The sequence below is a fragment of the Musca autumnalis genome, unplaced genomic scaffold (assembly GCF_047663935.1).
Source record: "Musca autumnalis isolate F117 unplaced genomic scaffold, ASM4766393v1 scaffold_4, whole genome shotgun sequence".
Classification (NCBI taxonomy): domain Eukaryota; kingdom Metazoa; phylum Arthropoda; class Insecta; order Diptera; family Muscidae; genus Musca; species Musca autumnalis.
This window is the reverse complement of record NW_027411977.1, coordinates 114,891,436-114,913,312: the sequence shown is the minus strand read 5'-3', so window position 1 is coordinate 114,913,312 and position 21,877 is coordinate 114,891,436. Positions and strand designations below refer to the sequence as shown.

The window sequence follows — 21,877 nt, the reverse complement described above, 5'->3', positions numbered from 1 at the left end:
TCCATAGTCTGGAAAAACGTTTTTTATCTGAATAATTTTAACAGAAATCCGGTCAGAAGGCAACATATCGATATGTATAGCTTCATCGGGTATATCAGATACATTATAAGAAAGTAGAAGGACGGAAGTCGGCTCTTATGGTGCCACTGGTCAACCATTTGAATGAAGGGAATTAGACCCCAGTAGTGCGATTCTGTAACTCCTTAACGACGGAATTAACGACGAATGTCGGTAATTAACTATAATGTTCGGTACGTGCTATTCTGTATACCAATTTTAACGATTTTGATCGGTAAATTTTGTCGTTAATTACCGAAAATTATTGTTCAGTTAACTACCAAAAAAGTAGTCGTTATGTCTTAACGACACTACAGTATTGCTATATTTAACTGATTTCTTTTAACAACGGTGTTTTTATATGAACATATGTTATGTTAATAAGGAGGGTACACAAGGTAAATTCCGCCTTATTGAGAAAAATCTTCCTAAGGCATTTACATAAGGGTTAACTAAGTAGGATGGGCCAGCTTCGCCACTGTTGTGCTTTCGCCAGCGCCGATTTTATTGAAGCTGTATAAAGATCACAAAAGAGAAAGTTGTAGATTAGGGTTATGACTTTTTGACATTTTTCCTCAAAAATGATGAATGAACTTTTGCCTATTAATCACTATGCTATCGTTTATTCCATTGAAATATAAAAAAAGTTCACGCACAAATCGATTTTAAAAAAATAATTTTTTGAAAAAATATATGAAATGAAAAAAAAAATTTTTCAAAAAATTATTTTTTGTTGCACGAATGAATAAATATAAGCCTACTAATATTTCATTCAAATATAAAAAAGTCGCGAAAAAAGTCACTTTGAAAAAATTTTAAATTTTTTGTTTTTTGTTAAAAAATTATATTTTTGAATAAAAGCGTTTACGACATTTTTACGATTCTCAGAATTGACGAAAAATAGTGAGAAATAAATTTTATGTCATTTTAATTATCTCATGTGGCTCTAAAGTTTATTTCCAATTATATATCTGTTTTCAGTGACTTCAAAAAATTGTCCTTAATTTTGATAAATTCAAATTTTAAAATCATTTTGTGCGTGAGGTTTTTTCACCGAATCACCTTACTTTCAAAGCTCGATATTCCTATGGCAAAATTAACACTTCGTTTTATTGCGGTGTTAAAAATGTCTTGATCTGTACATATAACGCCTTGCCGAGCTTGTACGTGGATGCGAATGACATGTTTAATCATATTCTGGAAGAAAACCACGAAAATCTATGAAATTTATTTACCTCCTAGAAGTACATACATGCACACTTGACGCTTTAAAAATTGAAAGTAAACTTGTGTTACGCATTGTTGGGATACTTATGCTAGGCGCATTTCTTCAAAAATCGGACATTTTTTCCTCACTTACGCGTTTTATGCCTGTATTTGCGAAGAAATAATATTTTTAATTCAAAAATACATTAATAAATATCAAAATATAATATTTGATTAACGATTTTTACAATCGTTAATATAAAGTTACAGAATAGCACATTCGTTAACTCAACTCAACGAATATTGTTGTTAACTACCGATGTCGGTTCGTTATTAAAACAAGTTACAGAATCGCACTACAGAAATTTCTAAAAAAACTATGCTAAAAACATCAAAAACTTTCTTACCACCTTGTCACACTATTTAAGTTTTAGTTGTCCGTCCGCTTTTACTTAATTTATTGGTTTCAGTTTGAATGTTACTACTGACAAGCTAGTTCTTGGATATTAATTCCTTTAATATTCTCCATATTGTATTTAGATGATACCATATAATGTATGTACATTCCTTCACCCGCCAGACAGTAAATCTTCTATTACGAAGGTATACCCTCATCGTATGTGAAAAATTTCCGAGGGAGTGAACAAATATAGTCCATATTCAAACCTGACATACATCTGGTAGATATATTATGATGTGTAAAGTATTGACCAAATCGATCACTCCCTTCAAAAGTTATCGTGCGCACAATTTTTCCCAACATTTTTGAACTTTTGTGGGGGAGGTACCAGAAGGAGTGGACCGTTATGGCTTATCTTCGAACTTAAACTAAGTTTGGACAAAACATTGCTAAGGCCAAAGTTTGGACCGAATCGGCAGATCCGTTCGAGAGTTATCTTGTTCTCCAACCACTACACACGGTGTCATAGGGTTTTTTTGCAACTTTCAGGCTATTTTCTCAGGAAGGGTGGACTTGTCCCAGATGAAATTTGTACGGTTGTATGGGGGTCAGTGAATACAAGTTGTTACAACAAAACCCGAAGCGATTCGAGAGCAGGTCCTAAACTGAACTTTTACGAAACTTTGTGTGGGAGTTACCCGAAGGAGTGGAAAGATTGAGTCCATACTAGAACATCATCTAAGCCTAGTAGAAATTTCACGATGCGCAAAGTATGGACTAAATCGGTTACTCCCTTCCCCATCTCCCCATCTTCGAACTTAAACTAAGTTTGAACAAAACATTATGAAAGCCAAATTTTTGGACCAAATCGGTTCATCCGTTCGAGAATTGTCGTGCGCACCAGCCAGACAGACAGACGGACGGACATTGCTAAATCGACTCCAAATTGTCTCAAACGGATTTCGTCCAAACATATGTACTTGGGGTCTAAATTCATTATTTCGATGAGGAACATTTTGCCCGTATATCAGTGAATATACCCTCGTTAGCATAAATACTGAGGGTATAAATATTCAATAATATTTTTGTTACATAATTTGCACATCTCATTGTTTCTAGCGTACGCAACAATTGTTTTCTAATAAAACGCCAATTAGAATAATTACATTAATTTTGTAATTACCATCCCTGGGGGGTGGTGGTTCTTAACTAATGAAGATAACATAATCGCCTATTTCATCCGTCATTTCCAATCTAAACTTGTTTTGTTGTAAACAAGTTATATTGTTTGATTCTTATGAATAATTTGTAAGGCAACAAAAATCATTCACTGACGAAATGTTAAATATACCATCATAATACAAGAAGTTTTCCTTAATGGAAATAATTCACTTTAGAAATACGCGGCCCGAACGAACAGTTAATTCAATTAGTAATTAATAATGTTTTTATGTCCAATTTTATGGTTGGCTCTCTCCACAAAGTAAATAATACGATAATGAATTTATTGAATTTAACGCCAAACAAGATTGGCACTTGAAATATTTATGAGTCTCATCTGAGATACTCGTAGATGTTGTTAAATAAGTTTTGAAATAGTTTTAAAATGAGTGGTTATAGAAAGGGACGATGGGGAAAAGGATGAGAGGTGATTTCGCTCATATAAATGAATGCAGTGCGGTCCTGATCATTTATGAGCGGCTTACAGTGCAAAAAAAGGGGATTTTAGTCGATTTTTTCACATTTTGAAGTACTTGCAGTTGCATCAAAATAGCCCCCATGTAACTGCACCTTCCGATACTTTGGCGTTTTTAGCTACATTTTCAAACAAATGTCGGTCTGAAAAAGGGGAGGTCAAAAAATATACCTACTAGAAATTGTGAGCATAGATCCCTATTTTGGAATGACTCCCACATAACGTTATACCTCAATTTCCGCTATATTGTCGTTGGCCTTTTGACGTTTTAAAGGTCACTCAAATTACTCAAATTTCAAAGGATAAAATTGTTTAAAAAAATATTTTAAATACTTGTACTCATCGCATATTAAAAAGGAGAATATTGGCTTTAACATGGACATCAAAAATTTCCTTGAAATATTAAATACTAAAAAATTTTTTGACAACATCCTGCAATTTTTTTTTTCAAAAAAATATATCCTAGCTTTGTAAGTTATTTTTTCATAAATATTTACATGAAATTCCTCAAAGAAAACAAAAAATAAAAAAAAAAATTGTGCGACACGAACGAAGATAAAAAAAAATTACGAACAAAACATATTTTGACAGTGCAGTATGATAAAAGACCAAAAATAAGAAGACACGTGTACCGCGGTTATGGGCACCCAAAAATTTGAGGCCTTGTTGTCAAAAGAGATCATTTTGTCAGGCTCATATTTTCTTAGCCGCTAAGAATTTTTTATTTGCTCTTGGAGGCAAAGTTATAGCACTTGTCTTAAAGAACGCATAAAATGCATCCTTAAGGTCAAAATCCTTTTCCTATAGAAATTTAGACGGATGCACAATTTCGAGCGTAGTAGAGCCAAAATTACTCGGTTTTGTCGTTGCAGCTGACGTGCCTCAGCTGCGATAAATTGGGATGTTCTTTGAAGACCGCATTCAAACCGCTTTGTAAATTGTAGTGGTTCATCCTTGCAGGATCTAACGATGCACTTCTTCAGATGATTTAACCACATGTTCCGCTTTCAATTCCTCGACTCTGGTTTCAACGGGTCCCAACCACGAAGCTCATAAAGCTCATTTGCTAATTCCGTCGCCTCTTTTGGGAAGTTTGGTCTCGCTTTGATTATTTGACCAGCAGTTATATGGCGAGCGACTGCAGCAGTGATGATGCCTCGGAACGTCCGTTCTGTTACACTAACATCAGAAGAATTGGGCACATCTCTAAAGCGGTGATTAGTGAACTCTCTGAAACTAGGACAAATAGTTTTCCCATGATTGATGAAAGTGTGGCAATGGAGAAAACTATGGGGAAATGGTCTGTAGTGGGATTCTGTAACTCATTTTTGCTGTTATCGATAATTGTCGGTAAAATTAAAATGCTTATAATTTCGATAATTAACGAAATTTGTCGGTAAGTTAACGATGAATTAAAAGTAGTCGCTAGCTTCTACCGACACAAACAGTGATGCCAACTTTTCTTTATGTTTTTTGTCATAATTTTGCGATTTAATTTTACCGATTTTTGTCGGTAACAGCAAAAATGAGTTACAGAATCCCACTACTGATCCAAAAGAAACGATAGGTCGCCACGTGACGTTACTTGTCAGACCACGTAACACTATGATTATGTCTAGCGAACTGTGACACTCTCCGTTATTTCTCGCAAGGGCGTTCTCATTGACCGTGCAAAACGTAGAGCCTTCGATCTGCTTGGCCAGCACTACTCGTCAGTTTCACACCTAACTGCTACCCCCTTACATTCCATGTACAAATCATTAGAGCCAGGCTCAAGCGAGGTAGGTTTGCATTGAACCTACTAGTTAAAGCCAATATTCTCCTTTTGCATTGAACCTACTGGTGCAATATGAAAGCTCACCACTTATGATCCGATCCTTCCTCAGTGCGTTGTAACCATCATAACGCTGTAAGCTAAGGTTGTTGGTGAGCTTGGTTTCCGGCACCACCGTGACCATGACATTCCACTAACTCATGAAATCCACTATTTCCTCGATCTTACCTCGGAGTCCACTGCAGTTAAATTGCAAAAAGGATGCAGGGATTGGAACAACAATGGCTGTTGTTAAGTGATGCGTGAGCAGTTACTGTTTGGGGACTGCGGGTAGTCCGATGACGACGCAGCATGTTGTGTGGTTTCGGGTCAATCCGGTATCGAAGAACAAGCCGCCGTCGGATTGTGATCTCATTTGCCGATTTTTAAGCCGCACTATGTCGCGAGTTCATATTAACTGTGGCCAAAAATAGAAGGAGTTGTTGTAGGTGCATCAATTTTGGTACACGTACCTATTATTGACTTTCAATCTCAAGGATAAAAAACTGGGATGGTCGGTCCACGTTTTGCTATAGCGCCCATAGAACCGTACCTCCCTATTTTCAGTATATTGAAAGTTTTAGTCATAATTACCAACCGAAATTACTGAAATTTGGCGGTTAGTCTTCAGAAGAGGTATGAAACATTCCAACCGAGAATTTTGGGTGTAGGTCCACGTTTTGATATAGCCCCCATAGAACGGTACCTCCCGATTATCGGTATTTTGAAGATTTTGGCCTCATTACTACATCGAAATTGCTGAAATTTGGTATTTAGTCTTCGTTGGGTGCATAAAACGTTCACCTTGAAATTTGTCTGCATAGGTCCATGCCTTCGTATAGCCCCCATAGGACGGTACCTCCTTATTTTCAGTATTTTGGAGGTTTTAGCCTGTTTATCACACCGAAATGGCTGAAAATTGGTATTAAGTCTTGGGGGCTTTTAACTTTCCACCAGAAATCTGTCAGTATAGGTCCTCGTCTTCCCATAGCCTCCATAGAACCGTAGCTCCCCATTTTCGGTATTTTGAATATTGTGGCCTCAATATCCACCCGAAATGACTGAAATTTGGTGTTCAGTCTTCATATTTTTTGAGAGCTTATTCAACATATCAACCTCTAGTCTTTATATATAAAAATTTTCCTCTAAAAACGTTTTTTGACCAATTAATGGTCAAAAACGGTCCATTTTTTTTTTTTTTTTTTTTTTGTAAAGAAATCGAATTTTGATTATCTCTATTCAAAATTTTTTTTAAAAGAATTATATTTTTAAAAGTCTCTCGTTTTAAAGCAAGATTATTACGTACTTAATAAGCCCACAAAAAGATATGATGGTTCATTCTATATAGCCAACAACGCAAAGCGCTTTGTTAAAATAAGGGGTAACCCCCGAGTGAGATGGTCGCTGAAAACGAGAAATAACATGTTCGACTGCAAACCTCTGCACCTGGAACCATTATACGTTTGAAGTACTCACTTTTCCCAACTCAAACCACATATAATATCGATATACACTTTTATACAATATACAAATTTCCCACTCCACTAATTTTAAAATTTGGTTCACAAAATCGATGTACGAAGTACCACAGACTTGGGTAGCTGTAAACAGCATATGATCACTATTTACTTCCAAACAAAATTAAATCCATGTTTATTACATCCAAAGCAACTTTAAAATTTTATTTACAAGGATAAAGTACTTTCAATATTAAAATTTTAGTTATTAATTTTAGTAAAATAAGGACAAAAATACATATGTATTTCCAACAATTATCGGATTTGAACCTTCCCATGGACAAAACTACTTAAGACGTCAATACCATAATTCAAATTCCTTCAAATTGAAATGTTTACTATAAATTCCCACCAATAAGTTTATATTCCGAAGTACTGGTTCTGCCATTTGTGGCCACGGTCGTGACACTGTGCGCCGCTAGATTTCAACTACTGTCGAAATCGCTTATAACGTCGGTCAAGGGACCGACGGAATTGGTCGCTATAATCGATATGTCGTTATAAGTGATAAGGGCTAGAAAGGGCCCCAGAGATTTTGGACATTTGGATGTCGTCGTTATAACCGATATGACGTTATAAACGACGACGTTATAAGCGATTTCGACTGTACTCTGCACCGTTTGGTACACAATCTTCTTTAATCCTTTTAATGTCTTATTGATATATGAATATGTTAGATGATGCGGCATAAATATGGGAGTTCGATTGTAACAAAGTTACACTTGTTTCCGTTGTTACTGTTACTGGTTCAGATAGCGAAGCTACAAACATGTTTAGTATGCCTTAAAAATGTGTCATATCATTTTTGGATCATCGTAGTTTTCTTCCATTACAGGACAATATGACAACCGTTCCAACAAAAACAAAATAGAACGTTTCGGTAAATTTTCGGTAAAATAAATTGTATTTTTGTGTATTTTTATTAAATGAAAGCAATTATTTTTTCTCCTTTCTATTTCTGAAAACTGGCAACAAAAGCATATACATTTCCGCCATTTTTATATCCTCAGTCTTGAGGCTAGAAAGGGTATATTCAATTCGATACGACCAAAAATGTGCCTCATCGACAATTTGAAGTCGATTTAGCCATGTCTGTTAGTCTGACTGGTGAATTCTGGATATCGTAATATCTTGTTCATACTTAGTTTAAGTCCCAATTTACATTAGGCGAGTTTACTTGCGGCAATTGTCATTTTGTAGGAGAGAGAGGTGAGGCATATGGTAACCCTTTGCCTCTCAGCACCCTCTCTCACCTACAAACTGACAATTGCCGCAAGTAAACTCGCCTAATGTAAATTGGGACTAAGTTCGAACATGAGTCATATCGGTCCACTCCTTCGGGTACCTCCTCCACAAAAGTTCAATTCTTTCTGTAAAATGGTGTGAACGATAACTCTCGGTTTGGTCCTTCCACTCCTTCGGGTACCTCCCACACAAATATCGGATAAAGTGAAGTTCAAGAGCTCATCTCGGATCGTTTTGAATTTTTTTCAGTAGGTTGTTCTTGAGGCTCCCTTTGCGACGGTACAATTTTTTTTCTGGCGCAAGTCCATATTTCCTGAGATATTGGCGTAAAAGCTCCAAGAAACCCTTTTCAAATAAATCGCGGTTTATATTTTTATGGGTTTTTAGGTTTTCACGATTTTGCATGGAAACAGCACGTCCTATCGAAATGACAATAAAGAAAATGTTGTAGCAGTGAAAATTGAGATATAGAAGTTCAAATTGGTATAGATGGGATTCTACCTGGTATTTACCCAAAACATGGCTAAATACCTAGTAAATACCCGAAAAAAATTCTTTTTTGGGTGTTTATTTGGGTAAATAAAATTTTATTCTGAAATCAAAATTTTGTTTTTCTGTCAAACAGAAAATCAAAAAGAATGACAGATAAACGGTTTTGGCACGCGGACTAAACTTTTTATGTGTCAAATCGGTCGTTGGAGTTGCTTGTGCGAAAAATTTAGCGATGAATGCAAAATTATAGCTTTTTCGAGAAGAAATTAAATCTCAAGATTATCCACTAAAATCGCGGGTTAATCCACCTGATATATGATAACATTTGGATCTCGATCCAGCATATGTGTTTTTCTGCATGGAGAACTATAACTAACTGCTATAATAGGTCTCAAATATCAAAATTGTCCGTCCGTCTGTCCGTCCATTAAAAATTGTACGCACGCTACAGGCCGCAATTATGGACCAATCTATATAGTTTTTGGCGATGATCGTGAAATGTTTAGGGGGTGAAATGGACCAAAAACAAAATTTTAATCCAATTTTGTAGCGGCTCTGTAGGTCGCAATGATAGTCTGATCGGCGCGAAATTTTATGTAAGGTTTGGGTTTACGACAGAGAAGTTGCTTGCAATATAACGTGATGATCAGATAATATTTAGCGGGTTAAATAGGCCAGAACTTTTGTGTGAAAATTAATAAAGTTTTTAGTGAAATGAGTATATCTATATTTCTGGAAACTATGTTAAACCATTGTAAGTTATATTTAGGAGAGGAACGCTTGACCTTTCCATTAATGCTAATTATGTTGATGTACGCGGTCAGATAACAGCGCCTGAACCAACTTTATATGGAAGGTGCGTACATTTGGGAAGTTTTTGCAGATTCTAAATCTACAATGTTCATAGATGAGAAAAAAAAACAACAAAAATCGACGAAGGGATTTTAAAATAAATCGCGGACAGAGTTCATATTTTTAGGTTTTCACGATTTTAATTCGAAACCGCAGGTTCTATCGAAATGGGACTAAGGAAAATGTTGTAGCAGTGAAATCCTAAAACACCCTAAAAATGTGACCTTTGACCGCGATTTATTTTAAAAATGTTGAAGAAATATGTATGTATATAACCAAAATGTTCCATCTGTCCATTACGAAATAATGAAACTAATATATAACGTGTCAATCATACATAGATACATGCACAGAACATCCCCAAAGGAACAAGGGAGACTTCGCAATCATAGAAATAAATTCCGCGGAAAAGCTAGTGCCCAGGGGAAGTGGTGTAGGGTATCACATGGTCGGCCCCGTCCGACTATAGCCCTCTTTTACTTGTTAGGTTTATTTTAGGTTTTTTTCGATTTTGCTAGGAAGCGGCAAGTGGTATCGAAATGGGACTAAAGAAAATGTTGTAGCAGTGAAAATTCTCTACAACATTTTCTTTAGTTCCATTTCGATATCGATAGCTATCGATACTTTGAAATGAAATATCGAACATATCAAATGTTGGGAATATCGATAGTTTGTCAGCTCTACCTATTCTATCAATTTAAAAAAAAAAACCTCATTAATTTTTTTGTAAAAAAACGCATTCTCCAAACCAACATATTGATTGGCCTTCTTTGAATATAAACTTTTCATACTTGTTTTCGTATATTAAAATTCAAAAAACATTATTGAAATGTCTTCTGGTCAATTGGTCGGTACAAAATATCGCGACTTGCATTGCTACACTTACACCCTTTATAGTGTATGGTAGATTAAATTTCATTTATTTCCATTTAAATGTAATTTATTATTATCTTTTAAAATTTTTTCTTTTGTATTTCACAAAGAGAAAGAGAAAAAATCCAATTGGTCAGGTGCCACAGAGTTTGTTTATACCTTCATACGTACAATATTCTTTCACTACAAAAGAAAATATTTATTTTGACATTTTCGTTTTTTATTGTCCTTTAAGTAAATTTCACAGATACAGCACAGTTGCCGTCGCCATGGAACTTTTTCATTGACATTTTTATTGTTTTACTTCCAATAATTGATTTTAAAGTACGATTGTCTTCTTTTCATCTTCTTTCGTATTTATTTTCTTTTATCGCGTACATCAGAGGATTCATATTTTTTGTCTTTTGTTTTTTCATTACCAACGTTTCAATGAATCTGTTAACTGTTGTTTTATTATTCCACTCTATACTTTTTCAGCTTTAATTTTCAAGTCCTTGTTAGATTTGACAGCCGAGTTTATGTTCAGCACTTTTCTTTATCCCGCTTAACATGAGCCCAAATTACAGCCAGTTGTTTGTTGTAGCCAAACAAAATAAATAAAACTCCGAAAACAATCTGAAAAGAGACAAATAAAAGAAGTGAAACACAAATAAATGTTCTGTCGATGCCAAGAAAAGTTTTTTATGAGAGTACAGATACATAGATACGAATGAATACTGGATGATTTTCGTTTTTTTTTTTTTGTTATTTTTTTTTCTTATTTAATTTTTAAAGAAAAAGTTATTGTTGACAATTTAGTTGTTTTATTTGTGTTGCGGCATCTAAAACTAGAGTGACCATGATTCAACCTTGGACGCTCTGGACAATAATTTCAGTTTTTAAGGTTAAATTGTGATAGCATGGGTTAAACATGAACATTGCAGCTTATCAGGATCCGGGTATTGTTTTAAAATAATATATAATTGTTTTATGCTGGTAATGAAATGGATTGGGCAACGTATTTAAAAGGCAAGTAGTGTCATTTACATCGTACCAAATGGTTGGAATAATTTACGGTTATGATGGATAACAAACAATATTTAATATGGAAATGGCGAACACTGAAAATTTCGTTGTACAAATACCAATTTTATTCAATAATTATTTTTATTTAACTATTATTCGTAACCCCATTAGTTCCTCAGAAGGTAAAACATTCTTGTAAAAAATAAACCCTAGCCCACTTTTAGTACCATGTTTTACATTTCGTCGCCTTATAGTAGGTATTTCCAATACTATTTCAGCCATCAAAGTCCCTCATACCATACCAAATTCCAGAATTTGTACGCATTTCAAAAAAGATCATTATGTATATTATCGTTCATGCAATAACAAAATGGTACCAAATTTAGTACTTTTTGTATACCTAGGTATAACCTTAAAAAATTATTTTCATATATCAACCATATATACCAGCCGCGATTCTCATTTCCAATTCTATCAGTTCCCCCGAAACCCAAATATAGTACTTTACCTTCTCCTAAAATATCGAAAATTCCTGCTAACCCCTTTACACAATAACACAATAACCAATTATAACAAATTCTGTACCATTTAGTACTTTTCATAGTATGCATTTCCTAAGCCATCTCCATATCTTAACCCCACATACCAATAGTGACTCTAAGCCTTGTAGTAGGTATTTCCAATACCATTTCAGCCATCAAGGTCCCTCTTACCAAATTCCAGAATTTGTACGCATTTCAAAAAAGATCATTGTGTATATTATCGTTCATGCAGTAACAAAATGGTACCAAATTTAGTACTTTTCGTATACCTGGCTATAACCTTAAAACATTACCTTCATATATCAACCATATATACCAACCGCGATTCTCATTTCCAATTCTATCAGTTTCCCCGAAACCCAATTATAGTACTTTACCTCCTCCTAAAATATCGAAAATTCCTGCTAACCCCTTTACACAATAACACAATAACCAATTATACCAAATTCTGTACCATTTAGTACTTTTCATAGTATGCATTTCCAAAGCCATCTCCATATCTTAACCCCACATACCAATAGTGACTCTAAGAACAATATTTTTGAATTCCTGCTCTGTTCCTACATCCGATACAACATTAAGACCGCTTCAGCACTTTTCGTAAATTTATGGTACGTATTTCTTAAAACATATACCAACGTTACACACCAATAATCACCCTACCTCCAAAATATACAGATTACAGCTCTGCCCCTACACCAAACGACAAATTGAGTACCATTTAGTAAGCTTTGTATACTTTTGGTATGTCTTTCGACAACCACATATCTCAACCCTACACAGACATCAATACAAAATAATAACAGCAATCTTAATTCCAAATCTCAGAATTCCATCTGTATCCGTTCGTTCAATATCAAATTGTACAAAACTTACTACCATTTAGTACTCAACGTACCCATAAGTACGATTTTCCAAAACTACCTCAATTCTTCACTTTAACAATAATCTTAAATCCAAATTTCAGAATTCCACATCTGTCCCTTCAACCAAATCTAAATTGAACCAAATTTAAGTACTTTTTGTACCCTGATGTACGAATTTCCAAAACTTTCTCAATCCTATACTCCAAGTTTAGTACCATTTAGTACTTTTTGTAACCATAAGTACGAATTTCCAAAACGATCTCAGTCATACACTTCAACAGTTATCTTACTTCCGAATTTCAGGATTCCAGAACTATCCGTTCACCCAAGTCCAAATTGTACCATATTTAGTACCATTTAGTACTTTTCGCACACATAGGTACGAATTTTCAAAACTTTCTTAATCCTAAAGCCCAACAGTAATCTTAATTCCATATTTCAGGATTTCGCATCAATCCGTTCCCCTAAATACTAATTGTATCAAATTTATTACCATTCCAAAACTACCTAATTCCTATACTCCAGCATTATTCCAAATTCCAGATTTCAGGATTTCAACACTACCCTTTCACCCAAATTCAAATTGTACCAAATTTAGTACCATTTAGTACACATAAGTACCAAAACTACCTATATATCTCAATCATACACTCCAAATGTTGTCTTAATTCCAAACTACAATTGAGCTATTACGCTATATTTTCGCAACCATATGCAGGTCAAGTTAAAAGATGGGCTTTATCGAACAGGTTTTTGGTATAGGTTTGTTGACTGAACTACCCGAAATTTGACTTTTGAGGTTCCCAGTGGTCATGAAGCTTCTCAAACAAAATTTGTCAACATAGGTCCAAGTTTTCATATAGCCGCCACATAACGATACCTTCCAATTTTACACGCAGAAAAATATATGTTAGAAATATGTTTGGATCCAAACAAATTTATGCCAAACCAAACCAGTCCCAAGGTTGCAATCAAATATATGTTTGTATCCAAACATAATATGTTGTAACATTTTGTAACATATCTCAATTTTATTTGTTTGGGTACCAACATATTTTTTATGTTAGAACATATTTTTTATGGGTGGAGAGAGGATTTTTGTCAAATAGAGTAACAGGGCTCCCCTGTCTGCGGAATGCTGTGTGGGTAAAAAATATGTTTTTGCTTTGGTGGTGTGTATGCGGTATGGGGTCAAATGCGTGTGTTTCCTGCTTTGTTGTTGTTGTTGTTGCCATTTTTTCTGCAATTCACAGTTAACGAACGTAGCAAGCAAAGAGGTGGAGGGAAAAACGGTATGAATTAATTTTGTTCTTTTTTCTTCAGTTTTTAAATACAATCGTTGAGTAATGAAGGTATAGTGTGTGAATAAATCGGTATTTTGTGTTTTCTTAAAGAAATTAAATGTAAATTAAATGCCCAATATATTTTATAATTGAATCAAAAAGTTGACTGGAAATATTTTATTGCACAAAGAAGAAATCGAATTTTATATTGGTAATAACATTAATACAATTTCCACATACATACATTTATATATTTGAAATATGGATGTAACTATTTATTACGTTATATAATCATTTGATTCCAGATGCCGATTTCCCGTTGATAATTTCAATTATTTCACAACTAACGAGAAGCGTTCACCGTTTCTAGATTTTATAATTAACGGATTTCTTTCGTTTTTCTTTCTAAAAATGGAATTTTTATGTACCTATGCGTCTGTTCTTGCTTTTGTGTTTGCTATTTCTAATAAAAGAAAAACTACCACCACTTATAATTTTGTGTGTATTTGTATGTTGTTTGAGGTTTTTGAGTTTGTATTTATATTTAATCCTAACAAATATTTGTTTGCACCCAAACATATATGTGTTTGCACTCAAACATATATTTGTTTGCACCCTGACCAGTTAACAGGTCATAGAAGTTCTCCGTCAAAATTTTTCAACATAACTCTGGGTCTGAGACTCGTGTTCTGTTATCAGAAAGTTTCACTTTCCCGATTACGAGGACTTTCATGGTCCCAAAACGGGGAATTCCAAAAATATCAGTAGATCTCAGCACATTTACCTCAAGGGCAAAGCGGTAGAAACCGCCTTACACGTCATGACCCGCGTCAAATTCATATCGCCGAGATATATTTCTCGAATAATGTAAAGCTTGAATCTTGAATCCATCCATTCATCCTTGTAGAATGGAGCGATGATATGCTAAAAAGCATGATTATCAATTCGCGTATAGGAGAGAGTTGTGTGAAGAAAACTGTGGTGGGGTTTTCTTACCTCTACTCTGGCTTCTAGTGTTTCGATCAGCTGAAAACTAAGGTGGTGGCTTATGCCGACAATGAAGTAGACTGATAAGTGGCACATTTTTAGCAACATAAAACTCCTTCATCGTCATCTTTAAACCTATCTGGGATGAACACAGTGGACAAAAGTTCTCCGATTGAAACAGTTACTATACGATTAGATGGTTGCACATTAAACCTAAGCTATTGAGGCTATAACAAAACACGAATCTATGATCACAATATTTTTTTATAAAATTTTCTTGACCCCTGTTAACACTAAATGTCAAAGTAAAATTAATTTTGGCTAAAAATTTATAATAATTGTATGATGTTAGTATGATTATTATTATTATTATTATTATTATTATTATTATTTTTATTATTATTATTATTATTATTATTATTATTATTATTATTATTATTATTATTATTATTATTATTATTATTATTATTATTATTATTATTATTATTATTATTATTATTATTATTATTATTATTATTATTATTATTATTATTATTATTATTATTATTATTATTATTATTATTATTATTATTATTATTATTATTATTATTATTATTATTATTATTATTATTATTATTATTATTATTATTATTATTATTATTATTATTATTATTATTATTACCCAGCAAAATTTTCGATGCCAAAGATGCCATTCAATCATTGGTGAAAGTGATCTGGCATGTCCTCTTTTTAGCACCTTCATTAACGAATTTTATATGAGCGTGGACCCCAAAAGATGCTATTCATTTTTGGATCCAAAGCATGTCATTTCCAATTACCAATGCTTTGGCATGTCATTTTCACCAACCCTTTGCAATTACAATTACGAGAGTTTTAACAATGTTGGTTGTGATTTCGAGTCTCCGACAACATCAAGCCTACATATCGACACCTCCAAATAATAGTATGCTAAGTCTAAAAAGTGAGTTTTGCAAGAGAAGCTCTCAAAGTTTGGAAATTTTTTTGAACTTCAGTACTATGCTAAGTCAATATTTGTTTATAACTTCTGTTCGGATGGACCGATCATTACCAAAATTAGACAGAATTTAAGTTAAAGGACGTTCGACACCACCAAATAATAGTTTGCTAATTCTGAAAAGCGAGTTTTGCAGGACAAGCTCTAAAAGTTTGGAAATTTCTTTGACCTTCAGTACCATGCTAAGTAAATATTTGTTTATAACTTCTGTTCGGATTGTCCGATCATTACCAAAATTTGACAGAATTTAAGTTAAAGGACGTTAAATATAAAAATGTAAAGAACTTGAAAACATGCTAAGTCGACTTAGCATACTATTGTTTGGAGGCGTCGATATTGTAAATACTTAATCTTATATATTTAGAAAAATGTGTATAAATAAAAACACAAAATTCATCTGTATTGAATCAATAGAATAGGTTGAAATGCTGATGAAAAGATCGGATCTTTCACGACTTCCTTTGCGGGGGTTTAAATGCTGATGAAAGGATCGGATCTTTCACGACTTCCTGTGCATTGGTTCAAATGCTAATGAAAAGATTCGACCTTTCACTACTTCGTTTGAACCAATGCACAAGATGCCATGAAATCACGTCATTGCATGGAACACCTTCCTGGGTATTATTATTATTATTATTATTATTATTATTATTATTATTATTATTATTATTATTATTATTATTATTATTATTATTATTATTATTTGTTTTATTTTTTTGGATTTGTTTACTCTAAATACTAAATACCATCTTTATAAACAACAAACCCGAAAACACTGGCTCAGCCACAATAACAACAATAACAATATTATACAATCAGGGTCAATTATCTATCATATTGTTTCCGTTTATGTCCAAGAAACCCCCTGTTATTATTATTTGTTCCAAATTTTCAACGACCGCCCTCCCTCTCCATCTTTTCTACTCCACAGCTACATATAATATTGCATTCAATGAATTCCCTAGGTAACCATTATGATGGCCAAGATTTGATAATATTTATTTCCCAAACACAATTAAGGAATTAAACAAACGAAAAGACGCTTTATACATCTTCTGATTGCTTTCATTTTTATTTTATTTTACGACAAAACGACACTTCACCAAAACAAACGATGAAAAATAAACTTGAAGAAAAAAATATATCTTAATTTTAAATCTTCTAAGGGTGAATATGATGCTTTTTTTGTTCTTCTCACCCAAGAAAAAGAAGGAAAACTTATTTTTTTAATTATCTAAGACATTTTATCTTTAATATGGGTAGTAATGTGTAAGCATGTTGTATATCAATAGTAAATTAATATAAATTATTTAAGTTATTTTTTCACAAAAGAAAGGCATAATTGTTTTTTTTTCTTTTCAAACAGTGACATAGCTCTTTATTTGTCGAAACATTATGTGTTTATACAGTTTTTCAACACTCAGATTCGTTTATTTAAGTTATTTACAATATGCTAGCATTTCACTTTCAAAACAGGGCTTTTTGCAACATTCATCATAGATACCCCTTTTATGGCGACGGTTTTGAGTTTGTGCTAACATAAAGGCATCGTAGATATTCTGGAGAAATGGACTAGCACCATACTTCTTTTCCATGGTTGTATCAGGGATGGCGTTGTTGGGTAATAATGAGTCTGCGAATGACATGTGAAGTTCAGCCCAATCATTGCGGAGAAAAGAAAAAATTATGAATAATATGTTAGTAAACTTGTTATTTCAGATGAAACGTCAATTAAAATATCTAATTGTTCCATAGAATATTGATATTTCTCCGGACACAGTGTGATACTGTGTAAGTGAAATACTATAAAATACGGTTCGGCATACAACAACAAAAATTTGATCAAACACTGTTGTCATTGTGTGAGTGCATGGTTATTCAATGAGTTAAATTGTGTAAGTCGAGAGAGTAACTCTCTTTGCTTGCTCACGATAAAGGGCACGCCGATTGCTGCTATAAAACATGGATAGGCAATGTGCACTTACTGAGAGCAAGTGAGCATACATTTCAATGCATTTTACATTGAAGTTTTCGCTACTTGCTCTCAATAAGCGCACATTGCCTATCCATGCTATAAAACAGAGTGAGGCAGAGACAATTTTTGGGTCTCTCTTGTGCTCTCAATGAGCGTAAATTTGTTGTTGTTCACAACGTGTTAACATCTACACAGGCTGTGAGCGATAACAAATTTACGCTCACTTAGAGCACATGGGCTCTCTTGTGAGTCACAATGCCTACCCTTGCTATAAAATAACGTTTATTCTATTTAAATCAGCCAATGGGTGATATGCGTTAACGTGACTGCAACAACAACATATGTTCTCTTTATTCTCATCTGTCGTGGTTTAGCAAAGGAAAGAATCGCTCAGAGAGACTAATGCACAACATATTTTGAGCACCACCGATTTAATTACCATGAACATACATATTTATATTTGAAATATGGTGCATCCATATTTATTTATTACATTATATAATCATTCGATTCCAGATGCCGATATCCCGCTGATGATTTCAACTTTGAGGAAAATTTGTTTTATTTCACAACTAAGGAGAAGCGTTCAACGATGTTTCTAAATAATTTCCTCTTTTTAAAAGCGCGACTTTTTATAAATTATTTCATTTAGTTTTTCTTTTATTAAAGTCTGACATATTTATATGCCTTTCAATAAACCACCACCATTTATAAATGTGTGTATATGATAGAGATAGCCAGTGAGCGCTTACTGAGAGCATTTGAGTATACATTTCAATGTGTTTTACATTGAAATTTACGCTCCCTTGCTCTCAGTAGGCGCCCACTGGCTATCTCTATCATATACACACATTTATAAATGGTGGTGGTTTATTTAAAGGCATATAAATATGTCAGACTTTAATAAAAGAAAAACTAAATGAAATATGTTATAAAAAGTCGCGCTTTGTTTGTTTTTTTGTGGCTTTTGTGTTTGTATTTGTTTGCACCCAAACATATAATTTGTTTGCACCTAAACATATATTTGTTTGCAGGACCCAAACACATGTTATGTTTGGGACTAATTGCAAACAAATATATGTTTGCTGCAAAATATGTTTGCGACATATGTTAAAGACGCCTTTTTTTCTCCGTGTATGCAATGATATTCCAAAATTCAATGTTACATCCACCTGAGAAGGAAAATGTATGAAAGAACTTATGGGTATTTTACACGATATGTTTTTTACATATGAGTTGTCACTTTGCATATACATTTTGTATTGGAGAAGTGACAACTCATATGTAAAAAACATACCGTGTAAAGTACCCATTACATAGGGCGTCACCGTAGTTCTTTCCAAAATATAGACAAATATTTACAATTTTCCGAACGAAGCTGGCGACACACAATACCAACTTACAGCAATTTCGGTTCGAAAATTTACCAAAAAAAATCCTCGAAATTTATGTATACAATATTGGAAAATCATAATCATGATATTGGTAGCGATCAGTAAAATTTTGCAACACTGTCAGTTCGTTTTGAAAAACATTACTCTCTGTAATAGAGGGTAATAAATGAAGTTGAGCCAATGGGGGAATACTCCACTCAAGCAATCGAAATGAGATTGAATCTTCAACAATAAACAAAACAAAGAAACCTTACCTTTATTTGGTTCGCAGCAAAAAATACTTATTACATAACGGGTTTTTATAGCATTTTTGGTAGTCGCAACTACTAAAAAAACCCCCTACTAACCCATTATTTTAACAATGGTATGTCGCACTGAATTACCAGATATTCTATGACCACTAGCAGTTGAAAAATGCTATTTTTAGAACAGTTGAGGTGGAATTTGTGATCAATTTCAACACACTTCGTATTTTTATTTTATTTCGGTCTCTGCTGGATTTAATCTTGCGAACTTCTGATTTGAAGCCGAACACACTACACACTCGGCCACCCTTACGTACATTAATGGTTGTTTAAACGCTAACATATTCACCATAATCCGATATTTATTTTGTCAACAAAAAGTTCGCGTGCCGACGGTGAGCTTTGAATACACAACCCAAGGATTTGTAGTTGGACACACATGCTCTGTACCGTCGTAATCATAACTTAGTAAGGTGTAAAATAAGTAGTTATTTTTGTTAACATTACTTTGTAATGAGTTACGTAATAACTAACAGAACCGAATTTTTACTGTGTAATTTCCCCGTGGTCGCAAAAACTCTCCACCAAAAATTGTCAACACAGGCGTGTCGGCCGATTTTATGTGTTTTGAGGATATCAGGTACATTTTTAACGAATTAGCTTTAATTTGACATTTAAGGTTTCGGTATAGTGCCCATATTACCATATCCGTCGATTTTAGGTTTGTTGAGGAGTTTAGTTAAAATATTTGACCGATTTACCTGTAACTCGACATTTGAGGTTCCCAGTGGTCGCAAAACTTCTTCACCAAAAGTTGTGAACATAGATCCATGTTTTAGCATAGCGGGATATATCTTGAGGAGTTTAGCTTAATTTGTTTAACTGAACAACCTGTTAATTGGAAATTTGAGGCCCAGTGCTTCTCCATCGGAAATTGTCAACATAGGTCCATTTTTTGATATTGTGTACATACAACGGCACCACCCGATCTAAGGTATTTTGATGATTTTAGCTACATTTTATAACCGAAATGCTTGTGATGTGACATTTGAGGTTTCAAGAGGCCACAAAACTTCTCCTTAAAAATAGTCAATATAGGTCCATGTTAAGCCGACAGCCTTTGTTGGTAGTGCTTTACAATTGTAATTTTATCACAATTTGTTATTACTATAAACATTTAAATAAATAAAAATAAATAAATAGGTCCATGTTTTGGTATAGCTCCCATATGATTGTTTCTCCCGACTTTCGGTATTTTTAAGGTTTTTGCTATATTTTTTTGAACTACCCGCAATTTGATTTTTGAGGTCAAGAAAATTCTGTACCAAAAACTGTCAACATCGGTAAATTTTTTGGTGTAGCCTCATATAACGTTACCTGATGATTTTCAGTATTTTTAGGTTTAGTTACATTTTTGACAGAACTACTCATTGTTTGATACTTGTGGTTCCAAACTTTCACAAAACTTCTCCATCAAAAATGTTCAGCATGTTTCCATGTTTTTTTTTTGCTATAGCTCCCTATGAAAGTCCCTTCCAATTTGCGGCATTTTTAAATTTGATGCTAAAATTTTCTAACCGAAATAGCTGTAATTTGGCATTTGAGGTTCTTTGTTATTATAGGCCAATGTTTTGATACTGGCCCATATAACGGTAGCTCACGATTTTCAGTATTTTTAGGGTTTAGCAACACTTTGACTGAACTATACGTAATTTAGGTTGACTACTGTCACGAAACTTCTCCATTAAAAACTGTCAACATAATTTGGTATAGCTCCCATATAAGGGTACCTCCCGATTTTCGGTGATTCGAAGATTTTAGCTAAATTTTTCGACATTTTACATTTGAAGATCATAGTGACGACAATCCTACTCCATTAAAATTGTTAACTAGGTTTGGTATAGTGTCTATATAATGGTACCTCCGAAATTTTGAGGATTATAGCTAAATTTTTGAGATTCGTGGTGGTCACAAAAATTTTTTCTAAAAATTGTCATCATGGGTCCGTATTTTGCTTGACCCCCAACTTGGTCGAAAAACGTTTCCACTCAAATTTGTGGACACGAAAGAAAACTCATTATTCCATTTTAGTTCAGAATATTATCATTCTAATTGAGAAGTACTTTGTAAATTAATGGAAATATTTTATAATGAAGAATTGAATGAAGATTTTCCTCATTTTGGTGACCAAAAAGAGGTAACTTGTAGTAATATTGACAACATTTTACATGGATATGAAACACATGAAAAATGTAATTTTTCAAAATTAACCTTAAGAAAAAATTGTTGTTGTTTTTTATACCCTCCACCATAAAATGGAGGGTATCATCAAATTTGTCATTCCGTTTGTAGCAGATCTAAATATTCATCGGAGACTCTATAAAGTATATATATTCCTGATCAGGGTAAAATTC

The 21,877-nt window shown here is 33.7% G+C and overlaps 1 protein-coding gene across 3 annotated transcripts in view; it reads right to left on the bottom strand.

Moving 5' to 3' along the window:
- Window positions 1-21,877, bottom strand: part of LOC141402856 (acid sphingomyelinase-like phosphodiesterase 3b) — a 767,718-nt gene that overhangs the window by 431,496 nt on the left and 314,345 nt on the right. For 2 of the 3 annotated variants that reach the window (XM_073984889.1, XM_073984890.1), the window contains one exon: window positions 10,571-10,766. The exons of the other annotated variant lie outside the window; for it this stretch is intronic. The gene's annotated coding sequence lies outside the window, so the exon portion shown is untranslated. The remainder of the gene's footprint in view (window positions 1-10,570; window positions 10,767-21,877) is intronic. 3 annotated transcript variants of the gene reach the window in all.